We start from the raw sequence: 19,258 nt of genomic DNA on the forward strand, positions 1-19,258 counted from the left end.
GACTAAACCGGCGGTGTCGACATTACGGAAATTAATAGAGGCTAGGGCACAACTTAAAGGGGTTGTCCCAAGTTGATAAATGGAGCTATAAAGCTCCCCCATGTAAAAATAAGAAGAATTCTAATTACCTGTCCGTCGTCCAGCGATGTCGTTTTCTTGATATCGTTGATTGAAGTTGCGGTCGGTCCCTCTTTGTATCCTGCTCGTTGCCTAGGTTCCCGGCCACCGCTATTTACCTTTAGCGGTGGCCGCGCATGCGTAATGACATCCTCTGCGCCCTGAGCAGAGGATGTCATTTGCTCGTGAACGCGCATCTCGGCGCTTCTCGGCGCATGCGCAGAAGATGCAGTGGAAGGCACCCGTCGCAAGGAGAAGTCTGCGCTCCGCTAAAGGTAAGTGTGTATATGTTTGTTTGTGTGTGTTTGTGTATATGTGTGTGTGTGTGAGTGTATATATGGGTGTATTTGTGTGTATGTGTATATGTTTGTGTATATTTTTGTGTATATGTGTGTGTGTGTGGGTGTGTTTGTGTATATGTTTGTGTGTATATGTTTGTGTGTGTGTTTTTGTATGTGTGGGTTTGTGTATATATGGGTGTATTTGTGTACATATGTTTGTGTGTATATGTTTGTGTGTATATGTGTGTGTTTGTGTATATATGGGTGTGTTTGTGCATATGTGTATAGGTTTGTGTGTATGTTTGTGTGTGTTTTTGTATACGTGTGTGTTTGTGTATATATGGGTGTATTTGTGTATATATGGGCGTGTTTGTGTATATTTGGGTGTGTGTGTATATATAGGTGTGTTTGTGTATATGTTTGTGTGTGTGTGTTTTTGTATACGTGTGTGTTTGTGTATATGTGTGTGTTTGTGTATGTTTGTGTATATATGGGCGTGTTTGTGTATATATGGGTGTGTTTGTGTATATGTTTGTGTGTGTGTGTTTTTGTATATGTGTGTGTTTGTGTATGTTTGTGTATATATGGGCGTGTTTGTGTATATATGGGCGTGTTTGTGTATATATGGGTGTGTTTGTGTATATGTTTGTGTGTGTGTGTTTGTGTATGTGTGTTTGTGTATATTTGGGTGTGTTTGTGTACGTATGTTTGTGTGTACGTATGTTTCTGTGTATATGTGTGTGTGTGTGTGTGTGTGTGTGTGTGTATATGTGTGTGTGTGTGTATATGTGTGTGTATATATGGGTGTGTTTGTGCATATGTGTATATGTTTGTGTGTATATGTTTGTGTATTTTTGTATATGTATATTTGTGTGTATGTGTTTGTGTATAGGTTTGTGTGTATATGTGTGTTTTTTGGAGTTTATGTGTGTTTGTGTATATATGGGTGTTTGTGTATATGTGTTTGTGTATATGTGTGTGTATATGTGTGTGTGTTTGTGTATATGTGTGTGTGTGTTTGTGTATATGTGTGTGTTTGTGTATATGTGTGTGTTTGTGTATATGTTTGTGTGTATATGTTTGTGTGTTTGTGTATATATGGGTGTTTGTGTACATGTGTATGTGTGTGTTTGTGTATATGTTTGTGTGTATGTGTTTATGTAATATATGGGTGTGTGTTTATATGAGTTTGTGTATATGTTTGTGTGTGGTTGTTTGTGTGTGTGTAGGTGAGTATAAGTATCGGTATTGTTCACATTGATAACTTTTTTTTATGTTGTTGCAGATTTTGATGTACCAATTGGACTACGTCTTCGATTCGTTGGACTACTGCGTAGATCGACGTTTTTTGAAAATTTTAATAAAATGGTTAACGAGGGTTTTGTTGGGGATTTCTTACTTCAATAAAAAAAAATTGTCTTTGTGTTTTTTTTTTTCAAACTTTATTAGTGCCTAGATAATGGTAGTTGGCTGATTGACAGCGTCCATTATAAAGGCGGTACTTAGTGTTAGCCGGTGCAGAGGCTAGCATTAACCACCCATTATTACCCCGGTACCCACCACCACCAGGGGTGCCGGGAAGAGCTTGGTACGATCCAGTACCCGACCATCTGTTGTGATGGTCGGGTACTGGGGCGGCCGCAGGCTGGTATTATGAGGCTGGGAAGGGCCAAAAACAGTGGACCTTCCCACCCTTGTAATGCTAGGCTGCTGCTGCTGTGTTGTATCGGGCTGGTTATAAAAATGTGGGGGACCCCCACGTCGTTTTTTTTTTAAATTTAACAATAGACGGGTCACCCACATTTTTAATAACCAGCCATATACAAGGCCGCAGCAGCCTGGCATTACACGGGTGGGAGGGGCCACTGGTTTAGTACATTCCCAGGCTAATAACACTGTGTTTGTGGCTGGTTATGATAAATTGGGTGGAACCCCATGTCTTTTTAATAAAAATAATAAATAATTAAAAAAAATGACGTGGGGTCCCCCCCATTTTTATAACCAGCCAGATACAACATAGCAGCAGCAGCCTAGCATTACAAGGGTGGGAAGGTCCACTGTTTTTGGCCCTTCCCAGCCTCATAATACCAGCCTGCGGCCGCCCCAGGACCCGACCATCACAACAGATGGTCGGGTACTGGATCGTACCAAGCTCCTCCCGGCACCCCTGGTGGTGGTGGGTACGGGGTAATAATGGTGTTTAGTGTTAGCCTCTGTACCGGCTAACACTAAGCCTCCCCTTAGTAATGGACCTTGTCACTCAGACAGCGGCCATTACTAAAGTGATAGTAATAAAACTTGAAAATAAAACACAAAGATATAGATAAAATATTTTATTGAAATAAAGCACCCCCAACACAACCCTCATTAACCATTTTATTGATGGAAAAAAAAAGCGTCATCTAAATAGTCCTCGAAACCGACGTAGTCCAAACACCAAACCTGTAAAAAATCAAAAATATAAAAAAAAAAATGAAATAAAACATGTCGTAGGCTTAGTTTCACTTTCATGTGTGATACTGACTGTTATACCATGTATAGAAGCCTGCGGCAAAGTTGGCTAAGATACCGGGCGCCAGCAGACAGTATCATACATGGCCATACAGACATTTATACAAACAAACATACATGCAAACATACATGCACATAGACATACATACAAGCAAACATACATACAAGCAAACATACATACAAGCAAACATACATGCAAGCAAACATACATGCAAGCAAACATACATGCAAGCAAACATACATGTAAGCAAACATACATACATGCAAGCAAACATACATACATGCAAGCAAACATACATACATGCAAACATACATACATGCAAACATACATGCACATATACACATACAAACATGACAACATACATACAAGAAAACATACATACAAACATACATACATGCAAACATACATAAATGCAAACATACATGCATACATACATGCAAACATACATACATGAAAACATACATGCACATATACACATACATGCACATATACACATACAAACATGACAACATACATACAAGCAAACATACATACATACAAGCAAACATACATACATACAAGCAAACATACATACATACATACATACATACATACATACAAGCAAACATACATACATACAAGAAAACATACATACATACATACAAGAAAACATACATACATACAAGCAAACATACATACATACATACAAGAAACATACATACATACATACAAGCAAACATACATACATGCAAACATACATGCACATATACACACATGCACATATACACATACAAACATGACAACATACATACAAGAAAACATACATACAAACATACATGCAAGCAAACATACATACATGAAAACATACATACATGAAAACATACATACATGAAAACATAAATACATGAAAACATACATGCACATATACACATACAAACATGACAACATACATACATGAAAACATACATACATACATACATACAAACATACAAACAAACAAACATACATGCAAACATACATACATGCAAACATACATGCAAACATACATGCACATATACACATACAAACATACATACATACAAGCAAACATACAAGCAAACATACATACACATACAAACATGACAACATACATACAAGAAAACATACATATACATACATACATACATACATACATACATGACAACATACATACAAAAATAAACTCACCTAAGACGTTCCCACGAAGAGCTGAAAGGTCCCGTCACTTTTCTTCTTACTGCTCCCATTCACAATAACATAGCGGTGGGCGCAGATGACGTAATCACGTGTGCCTGATATGATTACGTCATCAGCGCCACAACGCATTGTTACTATGAATGCGAGCGGCGCCAAGAAGAAGGAAGATAGCAAGTGACGGGACTGTTCAGAGCGCCGTTAGAACGTCTTAGGTGAGTTTATTTTTTTTATATATTTTTAGTTGTTCGCAGCTGATGCAGCACCGATGCGGCGGGTACACAAATTACATGTAGTGACAGGGGGGGAGAGAGAAGTTGTTTGCCGAAACGGGGTGAATGTAGTGTAGTGTAGTGTAATGTAGTGTAGTGTAGTGTATTGTAGGGTTGATGACATTCACGGTAAGTTCGTCTCAATCGGGCTTACCATGCCCGCTTGAGACGAACATTCTCCCGATGTTGCTAGAACTACAGTATCTAGCAACATCGGGAGCGCGCACACTGCAGAGCAGAGCGGCTTGATTGACATCAAGCCGCTCACGCCCCTTTTTAGAAAAGATAACCAGCACTTGCTGAGTTATCAAGTGTAAAAAAAAAGCACTTAGGAAATGAATTTTTAAATTTTTTTAACAGCAAATGTTTTAAAATTCATTTCCTGCTTAGAATGTTTAAAAAAAAAAAATTTGAGTCAACTTGGGACAACCCCTTTAAGGATTTAGCCATGAAGGGGGTAGAAAAATCACTCCAATATACGAAAAGGAAATATTATGACAAAGGCAATAAGGCACACTCGCACCTGGCCAGGCTATTGCGGGACCAGGCGACTGCTCGTACCCCACAGGCGATTAGAGATAACGCGGGCATCCTCCAACATCACCCAGACACGATAGCCACACTCTTCCACGATTATTATAAATCCCTATATCATTTACCGACTACCTTACCTCCCGACCCAGCCCGCCGGCAGGAAACCCTTCAAGCCTATCTTTCCTCCTGTGCTCTCCCTAGATTGAAAGTCGAGGAGCTTTCCTCTTTGAATGCCCCGATCTCTGCAGATGAATTGTCTGATATATTGAAGGACCTCCCTGGTGGTAAAGCCCCTGGGCCAGACGGCTTCACGTATGAGTATTATAAAACATTTGCGGATATCCTGGCTCCAAAGATGGCCTCGTTGTTTAACGACTTCCTGCAGGGTTCTCCCATCCCTCAAACGTTTCTGCACTCCCACATTACATTGATCCCTAAACCGGGTAAGAACCACGCAGATTGCTCCAATTACAGGCCCATAGCTCTTTTGAACTCTGATCTAGTAGGCTTTGTGCCTCTTAGACAAGGGGGAGATAATACACGAAGGACCCTTGATCTCATTGATGCCCTACATAAGCAAAAGGAGTCAGTGATCCTTCTTAGCCTGGATGCAGAGAAGGCGTTTGACCGCTTGGGATGGCCATTTATGTTTGAGACTCTAAAATCATTTGGGATATCGGGTCCTTTCTTGACGGCGCTGCGTGGTCTCTACTCCACCCCAACAGCGGCAATTAAACTCCCACACTCCACCTCTCCCCCGTTTCAAATCTGGAATGGTACGCGTCAGGGGTGTCCCCTGTCCCCTCTCCTGTTTGTGCTCTGCATCGAACCCCTAGCAGCTCAAATACGGAAATCCGGCGATATAGCGGGGGTTAAGATACAAGATAAAGAGTTTAAGGTCTCCCTGTTTGCGGATGACGTCCTTCTGACTATTACTAAACCTCATATCTCCCTCCCTACCCTTACTACGGCTCTCCGTAAATATGGGCGGCTCTCAGGGTATAAAACGAATACATCTAAAACGGAAGCGCTCCCGCTTAACGTCCCACAAAGGGAACTCATGCTCCTCAAACAAAACTACACCTACAACTGGAAGGAAACCTCCTTGACTTACCTGGGTGTTCAACTTACTCCCTCTTATGCATCGGCCTACAAGGCTAATTTCCCCTCCCTGTTTGTGGATCTACGTCGACTGATGGCCAAGTGGGATCCTCTTCCCATGTCATTTTTTGGGCGCATAGCGGCGGTCAAAATGACCTTGCTACCTAAATTATTATATTTCTTTGAGACCCTGCCAGTGGCAGTACCTATGAGGGAATTGCGGGCTTTGCAGTCTTCCATCCTCAGGTTCATATGGCACTCCGGCAGACATCGAATCCCGAAATCAGTTTTATTGTCTGGACGATCTGGGGGAGGGTTATCAGTTCCTGATGTGGTGAAATACTACTGGGCGACCCATCTCCGCCGCATACCTTGTTGGGTGTCCTTAAGGGCATACAACAAGTGGACCGAAATAGAGAAGCTATGGATGGCTCCGGTTCACCCAAACTCCTTGTTATGGGGCGATCCGCTGGCAATGCCGTCTTCACTTCTGCTGGGTCCCATGAGATTCCAGAGGGAGGTGTGGGAAACCTGTAAAAAACGCTTTCATTTGGCGTCGGGTTGTCCACCCTTGACCTCGGTACTCTACACTCCCACTAATCCGGGCGGTACTGTCTCCCGAATAGTACGACTGTGGACGGGAAGTATTCCATTTGGCCGACATGGTTGACCCCCACACACTAGAACTTCACCCGTTCTCATATTTTCAACGACATCATAACGTCCCCTCCTCCGCATTTTTCCATTACCTTCAGATCAGACATTACATGCAACAAACGTTCAAAACCACGCAAGTCACTACGCCTACAAGCTTCGAAAGGTTGTGTAGGAATGCTACCACCAACTAAGGGGCTTATATCCGCTATCTACCGAATACTGCTGTCCCCGGATGACTCCCCTACGCCTGGGCATAGATACATGTTGAAATGGGAGACCCTGCTGAATAAAACTATCCCACTCTCATTGTGGCAGATTATCTGGTCACAAGCAGCTAAAACTTCCATCTGCACTGCATATAAAGAAAATCAATACAAAATTCTGATGTTTTGGTACCATACCCCTGCCTTTCTGCATAGCTTCAATCCGGGTATTCCTTCGGAGTGTTGGCGATGTAGAGATCAGAGAGGAGACCTGTTCCATATTTTTTGGGGTTGCTCACTGGTCCAACAGTATTGGTTGGAGGTGAGGAATTTGGCGATGGCGGTATTACAGCAGGATATTCCTCTAGACCCTCTTCATTATCTCCTGAATGTCCCCCCTAGGTCCCTGGAGAAGCCACTAGCCCGACTTTTTCGACACTTTCTCACCGCTGCTAAGACGTTGATAGCTTGGAAATGGAGACAGACCGCCCCTCCCTCTCACATCGAATTAATGACTAGAATTAGGGAAATTCGCACTATGGAGTATATGACGGCCTCTATTGATAACACGCTAGACAGGTTTAAAGTGGTGTGGGATACGTGGGATAAGTATTGACTTCCGATATCTCAGGACTAGGCCGTAGCTTGATCTCTGATTATCCCCTCCCCCCCCTTTTTTTGTTTTTCCCTGGTGTCTTGTTTTGTCTGTTTGAATTTACTGCTATGTCAAATGGATTGTATGGCTTACCCATGCGTACTAATGTTATGTGTATATTTTGAAAATTTTCAATAAAAATACAGTTGAAACCAAATATGTATGGTTTATTTATTTCTTTCAATAACAAAGGACTTGATAAGTGAAAAAGGGCGATTGTGTTTTATTTTATTACTTGAAACTTTTATTACACTTTTTTTTTTTCACTTTTCTTTAGTCCCACTAGGGGACTTGAAGGTCCCGCTGTCCAAATTTTTTTCTAATTCATTGCACTACCTACGTAGCGCAATGTATTAGATCTGTCAGTCATTCACTGACAGCAAGCCGATTAGGCTTCGCCTCCGGGTGGGGCCTTATCAGTTTCCGTAATGGCAAAGCAGGAGGCCATCGTTAGGCCTCCTGTTGCCATAGTAGCAGTCGGCAGTCATGAGAATGCAGGGCAGAGCCGCTGATCTGCTGCCAACCACTAAGATGCAGCGATGTGGTTAATGGCAAGAATCGGAGCTAGCGCCGGTTCCTGCCGTTACAGGTGGATGTGAGCTGTAACATACAGCTGACATTCACCGCTGATGATGCCAGCTCAGCTCCTGAGCTTGCGCCATCTTACTGGCAGCTACAGAGGCCTTTTAGGCCCCGCCTCCGGTATTAGGCCTCCAGTTGCCTTTGTAGCCACTGGCATCCCGGTAATTTTATTAATGGGGTGCCGATGAGCTGAAAACACCTTAAATGCAGCAATCGCTTTTGACTGCTGCATTTAAGGGGTTAATGGCAGGGATCGGAGCAAACGTCGTTCCTCGCCATTACCTCAGGGTGTCAGCTATAACATGCAGCTGACACCCGGGGATGGTGTCACCGACTCAGCTTCTGAGCTGGTGTCCACCATTTGTCGTGTGGGTACGGCAAAATGCAGGAAGAACTAGCTTTCCATGACGTATCCATATGACAAATGACGGGAAGGGGTTAAAGGGTAACTAAACATTCAACAAACTTCTGACATGTCATAGTGACGTCATAAGTTTTGATTGGTGGGGGTCTGAGCACTGAGACCCCCACTAATCGCTAAAACGAATCTGCAGAAGTGCTCGTGTGAGCGCTCAGCCGCTTCATTTCTGTTCGGCTTTTACCAGAAAGCCGATGTAGTGGAGTACGAGCCCATAGACTTTCTATTGAATCCGTACACCGCTACATCGATTTCCGGAAAAATCAGAACAGAAACGAAACGGCTGAGCGCTCACACGAGCACTTCTGCTGCTTCGTTTTAGCGATTGGTGGGAGTCTCAGTGCTCGGACCCCCACCAATCAAAACTATGACATGTCAGAAGTTTGTTGAACGTTTAGTTACCTTTTAACTTTTGTAGCTCACATATGTTTTTGTACTTATTTATGGCTTAAATAACCTTTGTATGTACTTTTTGCATGGATGTTCGTGTGCAAGTGCCCTTCATACACACAGTCTTGTCCTCCTCTTTAGAATATTTCCTATGTTAAGGCCTAATTCTCATCACATTTGGCCTACGTTTAGCGTGTTGGGAAAGCTCCCGACGTACACGCTAAACGTGTCCATAGGGCTTTATTAGCCAAACGGAGAACAAAAGAGTGTCCTTTTGGTCTCCGTCAGGTTGGTATATGTCATTATACCTTATTTTGTTGGATAGAATATCGTAGTAGACTACGCTATGTTATCCTAAAGGAATGGTGCAAAAAAAAAAAAAGTATACGGTTTTTTTAACATGGTAGTTAAACGTATAAGTCGGGAAGCTCCCCAATGCTGGAGTTCCTGGCCAGAGCACTTGCGATGCTCTGGCCAGGAACTGCGGCATTGTAGCTCTTGACATCACTGTCCATATATGTACAGTGATTCCAGGAGCTTTCCCGGGCACAGCTCTTCAGATAGCAATCTTCCCGGAGGGTTTTTCGGCGACATATGCCACTGTGTGCCTATGGGATGCGCTGCAGCCTTCTGTCAAAGGTATACATCAGGACTACCTCTGACGGAAGGCAAAAACACCATATAAAGTTGGTCTTACTTCTGCCCCTATAATAAAAAAATAAGTGAATAAAGTAATTTGTAAAACATAAATACACTTAGAAAAAATAATAAAACAATGAAAAAAGCAAAAAATAAACCAAAATCCACTTCCGCAATAAAAAAAACCCATACCTCTCCAATCCTACACCAACCAATATTAGACATCATGTGTGACAAGATCACAGGGTGCTCACGCATCATTCATATCACACAGAATGTATTTTATACCAAACATACAATATTTAATCCTAACCACAATTTTTTTTTGTCTGTTCTACCCGGGCTCTATCTGCTCTCTTGTCTTCAATAAAAAATGTCTGTACCAGTATGATTAAACCCCTCATGTGCAGATGCTGCATCTAAAGTGAAGTGAGGGAGATGCATGTAAAACGTACAGGAGTCTTTATTCATATGTTAGCCAGTATACACATATTTGATATGACTAAGAATTAGAGTAAATAATTTTGTGTGTAAATATTATTGATGAAAAAAAAAATGTAAACTTTTTTTTCTGGTTTCTGACCATTTATTTCGAAGTAAAACTGACAAAATAAAAGATATGAGCTCCAATTTTAAATAATAAGAAAGCCCTCTGTGTCTTGCAAAAAAAAGTAAAAACGTAACATCCAGATGACACCAAGCTATGCACCAGGAATCAGTTCAATAGGGCAGTCATACGCCCGATGTGGGGGCAATGTCTCCACCTCCCTCTTGCTGAAGACGTCCGAAAAGGCAGCATAATGACCTGGCAATCCTGCCAATGACCGAGGCAGCGAAGGCTGAGCCGAACAAATCCACACCAGGCAACGACCTTGACACTCAGTGCCCCACTGGAGAACCTCTCCAGAATTCCAGTCCAGAACTGGGGCATGCAGTCGGAGCCAAGGCAGGCCCTGCAGTCGGAGCCAAGGCAGGCCCTGCAACACAGGGTTAACAGCTTTGGGCAGGACATAGAAAGACAGAAGTTCGGAGTGAAGGGCTCCCACTTGGAGCCTCAGCGGCTTGGTCACAGCTATAACAGGATCTGGCAGAGGTAGTCCATTTACTGAAGCAACTGTCAACGGGCTCTCCAGAGGGGTGGTGGGCAATTGCAGAAGGTCTACCAGATCTCTGCGGATGAAATTAGCAACAGATCCAGAGTCCAGATACGCAGAGACCTGATGCGTTTTTGCGCCGGACACTATGGTGACAGGTATGGACAATTTAGACGGAAGTCCATCTTTACCCAAGGTTGTCACTCCTAGCAACCCTAGGTTTTGGGATTTTTGGGGGCACAGGCGCACCAGATGGCCATCGAGACCGCAATAAAGACAGAGTCCAGATGTGCGTCTGCGCTGTATCTCTTAGGTAGATAACTTATACTGGTCCGTTATTACCAACTTCTTAGGAGGATCGACATCGGAGGACAGCAGGGGTTGCTGCAAAGTAGGGACCAGACTAGGAAGGGCTCCCTCCCGTTGAACCTCTTGGAGGCGTTCACGGATCCGTATATCAATCCGGGCAGACAGAAGGATGAGGTCATCCAGGGTAGACGGCAGATCCCGGGCGGCAAGTTCGTCTGGAGGATAGTCCATGCCAGAATGCAGCCACCAGAGCCTCATTGTTCCATAAGAGCTCTCCCGCCAGGGTGCGGAAGTGAATGACGTACTCACTCACGGAGGTGTCTCCTTGGCGCAGGTTAATCAAAGAGGCCGCTGCAGATGAGACCCGTCCGGGCTCCTCAAACATCATGCGAAACGTCTGGAGGAAGGCAGGGAAGTCACGGGTCTCTGGTATTTGTCTCTCCCAGATAGGGTTCGCCCATGCAAGAGCCTTGCCTGTGAGGAGAGAAATGATGAAAGCGACCCTGGCACCATCAGACGAAAATGTCCTAGCATACAGGCTGAAGTGGATCTGGCGTTGATTAAGAAAACCACAACAGGTACTTGCTTCTCCATCATAGCGGTCAGGAAGTGGCAAAGAAACACGTGGGTCAATACTGCCAAGAGGTGTAGACTGAGGATCCATATTGCCAGAAGGTATAGCAGGAGGAACGGCAGCTTGTGCCTCCTGCCGACAAGCAAGAATGTTCAACGCCAGGAGGAGTTGGTCCTTTCGAGACCGGAGATCAGCATATCCGCTCGAATCTCCTGTGTCGTCGTCATAGTGTCCTGTGTCATGTTGAAACGACCAGCGGGGTCCATGGCCTGAGCGTACTGTCACGTAGGGTTTGTGGACCCACTGGGCCGTACCGCCTTGGCGGTAAGGCAGCTGGACAACAGGGAGCAGGTGAGGGTCTATAGTTGTATAGGTACCTGTGGCAGCTCAGACAGCAGCAGGGCAGGCTCGGCTGGTACTTAGGTAACAGGCGCACGTTAGGCGTTAAACGTGGATACAGCACAGCACGACTTTCGCACAGCTCAGTGCTAGACCAGGAAGGTATGGATTGCTAGGAACAGGAACTGGAAACAGGCATAGGTACAGGGACAGGGACTGGAACAGGAAACGCACTAGTAGGCCATCACATAGACAAACTATAGGGAACACAACAACGCTCAGGCATAGAACTAGGGGGCTGGACTCCTATTATAGTCCAGGGTACTCATGGGTCAAAGTTCGTCCATGAGGTCCGGTGAGCGCGCACGCTCGTGCCCGCTCTAAAAGGGGTAGCGTGCGCACCGGGCCTCATGGATCAACTTTGACCCGTAAGTACCCCTTTAAGAGCGGGCACAAGCGTGCGCGCGCACCCTACGGGATCCGGCAGAGGTGAATGGACGCGAGCGCTGGCGTCTCCTGAGGAGGAGGCTGGGGCCAGCGCTTGCCGACTCGCGGCTTCGGCTGTCAGAAGGAGGTTGGAGCGGACAGCCCACAGCCACGGACATTACATCAGGTTTGTGAACCTACTGGGCCTCTCCTTGAAGTGGTCCTGGCGGAGTAGCTACTGGCCAAACAAGAAACAGGCACTAGCAAATGGTACCTTGACAGATAGAAGCTAGCAGCGGATTACAGGTCGCAGGTGGATAGTGGATAGCTGCACACCGGCAGGTAGTGGGTAGCTGGATACATCCAGCTAGCGGGCAGCTGGACACAAGAAGGTAGCAGGTACATGGACACAGGCAGGCAGCAGGTAACAACACAAGCAGGTAACTGGACACAGGCAGGTAATTAGGCACTGGCAGATGACTGATAGCAACAGCCCACTAGGTACAGACTGACCACAGATAGCAACAGCGGATTGGATACAAGCTGGTAATGATAACCGGATACAGGCTGACCACAGATAGCAATAGCGGACTGGATACAGGCTGGTAATGGATAACCAGAGACAGGCTGACCACTGATAGCAACAGCGGACTGGAAACAGGCTGGTAATGGACAACCAGATACAGGTTGATCACAGAGAGCAATAGCGGACTGGAAAGGACAACTGGATACAGGCTGGTAACAGATAACAATAGCTTGATAACACTAGGTTGTTCCAATATTGCTTAGGCACCAGGTAAATAGTGAAGGTGCCTTAAAAAGTCCTAGGGGGAAACAGTGATTTGTGAGATATTTTTGAATTTCGCACACACTGGCCTTTTAAGAAGTGGTTGGTGCCAGTGGCGTAACTACCGCCGTAGCAGCAGTAGCGGCTGCTACGGGGCCCGCGGCATGAGGGGGCCCGTGTCGCCCACCGGCACGGGCCCCCACCATGGCCGGAGGCTCCGCTAGCAGCCGCTATGGCTGCTACAGCGGGACGCCACTGAACAGTACGGCAGAGCAGGGAGGTATCTCCCCGCTCTGCCAGTAAACAAAAGACATGTATCCCCTCTCCACAGGAGAGGGGATACATGTGTGATCGTGGGCAACGATAAGGAGAACGGGGGACTGAAAGTCCCTTGAAGTTCTCCATCACAAACCTCGGACTTCCGGGGTCTGTGTCGGCAGCTCCGGAGAAATGAATGGAGCGCCGGTCCCGCTTGTGCGCATGCGTGACCAGCGCTCCTTTAATTTTTAGTGAGCTGCGCAGACGCCAGAAGTCCGAGGTTAGTCATGGAGAACTTCAGGGGACTTTCAGTCCCCCGTTCTCCCTATCGCTGCCAGCGATCACACATGTATCCCCTATCCTGTGGATAGGGGATACATGTCTTTTATTAGGACACACTGTGGGTCGCATTTTTTTGGGAGGGGGGACGCTGTATGGCGTTCCCTACAGGGGGGGCTGTATGGCGTTCCCTACAGGGGGGGGCTGTATGGCGTTCCCTACAGGGGGGGGCTGTATGGCGTTCCCTACAGGGGGGGGCTGTATGGCGTTCACTACAGGGCGGGGGGCTGTATGGCGTTCCCTACAGGGGGGGGGACGCTGTATGGCGTTCCCTACAGGTGGGGGACGCTGTATGGCGTTCCCTACAGGGACGACGACGCTGTATGGCGTTCCCTACGGGGGGACGACGCTGTATGGCGTTCCCTACAGGGGGGGACGCTGTATGGCGTTCCCTACTGGGGGGGGGAGACGCTGTATGGCGTTCCCTACGGGGGGGGACGCTGTATGGCGTTCCCTACAGGGCAGAGGGGGGCTGTATGGCGTTCCCTACAGGGCAGGGGGGGCTGTATGGCGTTCCCTACAGGGGGGGCTGTATGGCGTTCCCTACAGACCCACCTGTAGGGAACGCCACACAGACTCCCTGTAGGTAACGCCTTACAGTCCCCCCTGTAGATAACGCCAGACAGCCCCCTCTGTAGGGAACGCCATACAGCCCCCCCATAGATAACGCCATGCAGTCCCCCCTCTAGATAACGCCATACAGCCCCCCTGTAGATAGCGCCATACAGCCCCCCTGTAGATAGCGCCATACAGCCCCCTGTAGATAGCGCCATACAGCCCCCCTGTAGATAGTGCCATACAGCCCCCCCTGTAGGGAACGCCATACACCCCCCTGTAGGGAACGCGATACACCCCCCTGTAGGGAACGCCATACACCCCCCCTGTAGGGAACGCCATACAGCCCCCTCTGTAGATAGCGCCATACAGCCCCCTCTGTAGATATCTACAAAGGGGGCTGTATGGCGTTATCAAAAGGGGGGGTTTGTAAAAAAGGCGCTATCTACAAGGGGGGGGGGGTTGTGTGACACCTGGGGGAGGGGGGACCCCAGTCAAAAGTTTGCTATGGGGCCCAGTCTTTCCTAGTTACGCCCCTGGTTGGCGCATGTGTGCCAAGAACAGTGCGGCCGCGAGCAGGGGACACAAGCAGAGTCCGGCGGCCTGGAGTAGGGACAGGCTCTAATGCATGCAGTCTGCCTTTACAAGCATTTGTGAAAGAGTGGGTCGTTCTAAAGAGATCCCGGACTTCTGGCGTGGTCCTGTAATGGGACGCCACCGATGCAACAAGTCAATTCGAGAGATTTCTTCCCTCCTAGATATTCCACAATCAACTGTCCTATTACATATAACTTGTCTGATAATTGTTGTTTATCTGTGTTGCATGACTCTCTACCTATATTCCTTTCAGCACGCATATTATAAAAGAAGCAAACTGTGGGGCGAGGAGAAGCTTCCAGTGTGACTCAGCAAGTTAAGTACACATACTGAAATATTGCACAAATACAATTTCTTTACATTCAGTTAATTTTAAAGGGTCATTTCCATCTCAGACATTTATGGCATATTCACAGGATATGCTATAAATGTCTGATATAGGTGTGGGTCCCAGAGTGGGACATCTATCGAGAATGGGGGTTACCTGACCCCCGTCTCGCCTGGTGAGGCAGCAGCCGATTCAAGACAGATACTAAGTGGAGATGTAGCCACTCATGTACACTACTCTCTCCATTATGTTCTATGGGCGTTACGTAAATAGCCGAGCAGCGTTTGCTCGGCTGTTTCCCGGTTCTCAATATAGGTGCGGGTCTTAGAGCTGGGACTTGCATCAGACATTTATGTGGAATAATCCTTTAATGGTCTTTAGCATTGTTTCAGTCACGTCACCAAAGGCTTAAAAGGGTATTCAAGATAAAAGCATTTATCACCAAATAACTGGATAGGTGATAAATGTCAGATCGATGGCGGTCCAACCGCTGGGAATCCCACGGATCACTAGATTGTGCTGGGAAGTATAATGCCGGCGGCGTCTTCTGCTGTCCTCAGCTCGTGGCGGCACTGTCCCTAGTGAGCGTGCATTCTGGCCGTCTTTTAAAGGGCCAGCGCGCACAAAATTTAAAAATCACTCTCCAGTCCCTGTTGCCCCCAGGACTACTTAAAGGGAATGTGTTGCCAGAAAAACATGTTTTTTTTTAAAAAATTAAACATTTAGTGTGTGGGTGATTGAACATTGTTCAAATTTTTTTTATTTTTTTCGCGAGTCAGGAAATATTATAAATTTTTTCTAATTTATAATACTACCCATTTTTGGTCACTAGATGGAGCTAGTTCCCAAAATTGCAGCATTGCAACATTGGGTTAAAAGCCCTCGCTCTAGTGAGCTCTCAGCATCCCCCCCTCCTTTATCCTGGCTAGTGCCGGGATAAACGAGGGGTTTGAAAGGTTTAACCTCCTACACTGTGTGTCGCCATTTTTTGAGGTAACCCACAGTGTAGTAGGTTTACATACAGTAGTAAACACACACAAACACTAACATACATTGAAATCTCTTACCTGATCCTGCCGCCGCGGCTCCCTCCGGCCCGTCCGCTCCGTTTGCTGCCGCTGTTCCATGTGCACAAGTCCGGAAGCCGCGACCGGAAGTAGTAATATTACTGTCCGGCCGCGACTTCCGGTCCACAGGAAAATGGCGCCGGACGGCGCCAATTTCGAATAGGACTGTGTGGGAGCGGCGCATGCGCAGTTCCCACACAGACGCCGTGCACGGCAGTCAATGGGACGGGAGCCGTTCACAGTCCCTATGGGACTGTGGCTGCCGTATTCCATGTCTGTGTGTGTCGTTAATCGACACACACAGAAATGGAACAAAAAATGGCAGCCCCCATAGGGAAGAAATAAGTGTAAAAATAAGAAACAGTAAAACACAAACACACAAATGAATATAAACGTTTTTATTAAAGCACTAACATCTTTAACATATAAAAAATTTATTTGTGATGACACTGTTCCTTTAAGACACCTCTGCTGTCCACCTGGTGCCTGAACATCATTTAAACAACCTAGTTGTATCCTTTGAAGGTTCTTGTGTGCATCTGATTCCAGTCCACTATACAGAGGCGTAGCTAGGTTCTCCTGCACCCGGGGCAAAGATTCAGATTGGCGCCCCACCCCCCCAACATCTCCTTCCCCCTCGCCATGTTTTCTTTCCCTACCAATCAATGAGATGTAATTTTTTGTTCACAATTTTTTTAATGTAACGCGAGTATAAAAGCATTTCTACATTTTACAAGCGATATAGTTCTATAATGTAATTAACATAAAAATAAATTAAAAGAAAATTAATTAAAGAGGCCACACACAGCCCCCTGTAAATAGCGCCACACACAGCCCCCTGTAGATAGTGCCACACACAGCCCCCCTTGTAGATAGTGCCACACACAGCCCCCTTGTAGATAGCGCCACACACAGCCCCCTGTAGATAGCGCCACACACAGCCCCCTTTGTATATAGTGCCACACAGCCCCCCTTGTAGATAGTGCCACACACAGCCCGCTGCCCCTTTGTAAATAGCGCCACACCCCCCCCTTTTAAATAGCGCCACACTCCCACCCCTTGTACTTAGCGCCACACTCTCACCCCTTGTACTTAGCGCCACACTGTGAACAGACCGGTGAGCAGTAGCCTACCGCTACCACTCTCCGCTCTGCCTGGTGTGACTTACCGGAGGAGCCGAGGAGGTCATTCAGCGCAGGCAGCGGCGGAGTTCCTTCTGACTAAGGTTGGTGACAGCCAGGGCCGGCCTTAGGTTGGATGGCGCCCTGTGCGGGACTCTCTATTGCCGCCCCCTACACAAACCAAAAATGAACCACATATATGGACACGCTGGAACATATACAGTGAAGGAAATAAGTATTTTATCCCTTGCTGATTTTGTAAGTTTGCCCACTGTCATAGTCATGAACAGTCTAGAATTTTTAGGCTAGGTTAATTTTACCAGTGAGAGATAGATTATATTAAAAAAAATACAGAAAATCACATTATATATATTTATTTGCATTATGCACAGAGAAATAAGTATTTGATCCCCTACCAACCATTAAGGGTATGTTCACACGGCCTATTTACGGACGTAAATCGGGCGTTTTTGCCCCGAATTACGTCTGAAAATAGCGCCTCAATAGCGCTGACAAACATCTGCCCATTGAAAGCAATGGGCAGACGTTTGTCTGTTCACACGAGGCGTATATTTACGCGCCGCTGTCAAAAGACGGCGCGTAAATAGACGCCCGCGTCAAAGAAGTGACCTGTCACTTCTTTGGCCGTAATTAGAGACGTTATTCATTGACTCCAATGAATAGCAGCGCTAATTACGCCCGTAATTGACGCGGCGTTCAAGCGCCTGCACATGCCGGTACGGCTGAAATTACGGGGATGTTTTCAGGCTGAAACATCCCCGTAATTTCAGCCGTTACGGACCCCCGCCGTGTGCACATACCCTAAGAGTTCAGACTCCTCCAGACCAGTTACACGCTCCAAATCAATTTGGTGCCTGCATTAAAGACAGCTGCCTTAAATGGTCACCTGTATAAAAGACTCCTGTCCACAGACTCAATTAATCAGTCTGACTCTAACCTCTACAACATGGGCAAGACCAAAGAGCATTCTAAGGATGTCAGGGACAAGATCATAGACCTGCACAAGGCTGGAATGGGCTACAAAACCATAAGTAAGACGCTGGGTGAGAAGGAGACAACTGTTGGTGCAATAGTAAGAAAATGGAAGACATACAAAATGACTGTCAATCGACATCGATCTGGGGCTCCATGCAAAATCTCACCTCGTGGGGTATCCTTGATCCTGAGGAAGGTGAGAGCTCAGCCGAAAACTACACGGGGGGAACTTGTTAATGATCTCAAGGCAGCTGCGACCACAGTCACCAAGAAAACCATTGGTAGCACATTACGCCGTAATGGATTAAAATCCTGCAGTGCCCGCAAGGTCCCCCTGCTCAAGAAGGCACATGTACAGGCCTGTTTGAAGTTTGCAAATGAACATCTGGATGATTCTGAGAGTGATTGGGAGAAGGTGCTGTGGTCAGATGAGACTAAAATTGAGCTCTTTGGCATTAACTCAACTCACCGTCTTTGGAGGAAGAGAAATGCTGTCTATGACCCAAAGAACACCGTCCCCACTGTCAAGCATAGAGGTGGAAACATTATGTTTTGGGGGTGTTTCTCTGCTAAGGGCACAGGACTACTTCACCGCATCAATGGGAGAACGGATGGAGCCATGTACCGTCAAATCCTGAGTGACAACCTCCTTCCCTCCACCAGGATATTAAAAATGGCTCGTGGCTGGGTCTTCCAGCACGACAATGACCCGAAACATACAGCCAAGGCAACAAAGGAGTGGCTCAAAAAGAAGCACATTAAGGTCATGGAGTGGCCTAGCCAGTCTCCAGACCTTAATCCCATCGAAAACTTATGGAGGGAGCTGAAGATCCGAGTTGCCAAGCGACAGCCTCGAAATCTTAATGATTTACAGATGATCTGCAAAGAGGAGTGGGCCAAAATTCCATCTAACATG

Source organism: Rhinoderma darwinii, chromosome 2 (genome assembly GCF_050947455.1).
Source record: "Rhinoderma darwinii isolate aRhiDar2 chromosome 2, aRhiDar2.hap1, whole genome shotgun sequence".
Lineage (NCBI taxonomy): Eukaryota > Metazoa > Chordata > Amphibia > Anura > Rhinodermatidae > Rhinoderma > Rhinoderma darwinii.